Source organism: Euprymna scolopes, chromosome 28 (assembly GCF_053919585.1).
Source record: "Euprymna scolopes isolate OS-2025 chromosome 28, ASM5391958v1, whole genome shotgun sequence".
NCBI classification, from domain to species: domain Eukaryota; kingdom Metazoa; phylum Mollusca; class Cephalopoda; order Sepiida; family Sepiolidae; genus Euprymna; species Euprymna scolopes.
In genome coordinates, this window is record NC_136509.1 from 97,950,497 (window position 1) to 97,953,136 (window position 2,640).

The 2,640-nt window shown below is 33.4% G+C and overlaps 1 pseudogene; it reads right to left on the minus strand.

The window, feature by feature from the left end:
• Positions 1-650: 650 nt before the first annotated feature.
• On the minus strand, positions 651-767 carry LOC145249950 (5S ribosomal RNA; annotated as a pseudogene).
• Positions 768-2,640: the final 1,873 nt, after the last annotated feature.

Below are 2,640 nucleotides of genomic sequence, written 5' to 3' on the forward strand. Positions count from 1 at the left end.
GTTGCTTGTCTAGCCGCACTGATGAGCTGTGAAACAGCGAAACAGTACTGTATGTGGATGACTCTCTCTCTCTCTCTCTCTCTCTCTATATATATATATATATATATATATATATATAATGTATTGTGGACTAAGTCTATGACGTTTCTTCCCGGTACACTGCAGATGGGCCCTAACCAGGATAGGTAATTAATTAATCGATAAAAAAAATAGGTGATTTCATCAATTTCGATCACAATAAAACTATGGAAGGGTGGATCGTTCATTGACTGTAATTCAATCTTGGGCAATGTCTGATCTTCTGGCTAGTATATATATATATATATATATATATATATATATATATATATATATATATATATATATATATGCAAACATATATATATATATATATATATATATATATATGCAAACATATATATATATATATATGTGTGTGTGTGTGTGTGTGTGTGTGTGTGTGTTTGCAAAGCAAGCTCCTTCAATCTTGGATAGACTCTGGATACCCATGAAGGGTTGCTTGCGCGTGAAATTTTTGTAGCAGGAGGTGCGCAATCTCCAACCACACCTCTCCTGAGACGACACTGTTAAATACCAGAGGAAAGTGAAGTACAGGACGACTGGAAACAAATGCTAAGATAAGCGGAGAGCACATACAGCGCCTAGAATTCCCAAATGATCACCCATCTAATACTAACCAGGCTCAACGTTGCTTAACTTTGGTGATCTGACGAGAACTGGTGTGTCAACGCGATTATGCCGTATATATGTACATTTTTGCATTCTGTAGATAGTCAGTAGAAATGAAGACTCTCTGGTATTATTGTAGCTCTTTTGTTAAAACTGCAAAAGTATTTATCTAAGCAAGTAGGGTCACCTGACGTAACCCGGTCATAAAGTATGCTTAGATATATTTTAATTCTTGCAGATTTCGTATATCTTATTATAAGGTTATGATTCTATCGATTTTTATCTGTTATAAAGTTGCGATTTTAAACATAAAAAATATGTATATCCATATGACTCGGGTGCATTAGCTTGAATCGAAACTGAAATAAAAACTTATGAAAAAATATATGTATATATACGTCAAGGATGTGAGTTCCATTATAGAACCGTTGATTTAATTTGAATAAAATAAAGTACACATCAATGTACCGTAATAATCTCACCAAGGGCTAATACCATATTAGGTATTACCGGTTCGTAATGAACTAATTAAGAAAATTTTAAAATAGAATGCAGATAGGTCCGTAAGTAGGTAATTGCTGTTTTCGAGTAAATCTTATACACATTATGATGCACACACACACACTCACACACACACTCACACACACATTCACACTCACACACACACAAACTCACACACACACATTCACACTCACACACACACAAACTCACACACACACACTCACACACACACTCACACACACACATTCACACTCACACACACACATTCACACTCACACACATTCACACTCACACACACACAAACTCACACACACACACACACACACACAAACACACACACACACACACACACACACACATAACACTATAGATTGTCATAATGTAATCGCCCAAATTCTGTGTTTAATCGTTCTTTACTCCCATTCATTCCCGTGACAATTGTTTGGTAGTCTTGAGGTATAGACTTAGCAAATGGAGCAAAGGTAAGGTACCTTTATGGTTGGGTTCAAATCTCATGAACGACAGGAATTGTTCCCCCTACTCTGATTATTACGTAAGCATGAAACACTAGTGTCTATATGTATAAGTATAATTACATATATATGCCAAGGGTGTGAGTTCCATTATAGAAACGTTGATTTAATTTGAATGAAATAAAATACGCATCAAGTGTGCTTGAAAGCCAAATCACAACGCAACATTAGAAAAATATTTTACTTGCTTGAAATTTATAATTTAAATATATTTTGGAGTACAAACTCCATCCTCAATATAATGGAACTCACACCCTTGACGTTAATCTAGTGTAGCCAATGCTACATTCCAACATTTCAAAATACAACCACTGAGAGACAACGCGTGAATCTTTACAAACAAACTTTTCTTTCACCAACTTTACAATATGGCAAGAAAAAAAAAAGAAAGAAACCATCATACTGAGGATGGAGTTTGAACTCTGAAATATATTTAAATTATAAATTCAAGCAAGTAAAATATTTGTTTATTTTCCTAATATTACGTTGTGATTTGACTTTTGAGCGCACTTGATGTATATTTTATTTCATTCATATATATATATACATATATATATATATATATATATATATATATATATAGAGAGAGAGAGAGAGAGAGAGAGAGAGAGAGAATTGATATGTAGTGGAGTTGAAAATGAATTAATTTTCCGCTCCATCATCTAGCATGTTTTGAATCGATCTGTCACGTCCACCATTTGAAAAGGGGAATTTTTTTTTTCCTGGAATATAATGGATATTGTCACAGACATAACAAGTAAGACATTTGTATTTAATACAATTGAATAAATATATGTATATATAAAATATATGTATGTACTTATTGATTTGTAAATCGCCACTTGTTTTCGTCTTCTCTCATCAACGCCGACCACACACACACACACACACACATATATATATATATATATATATA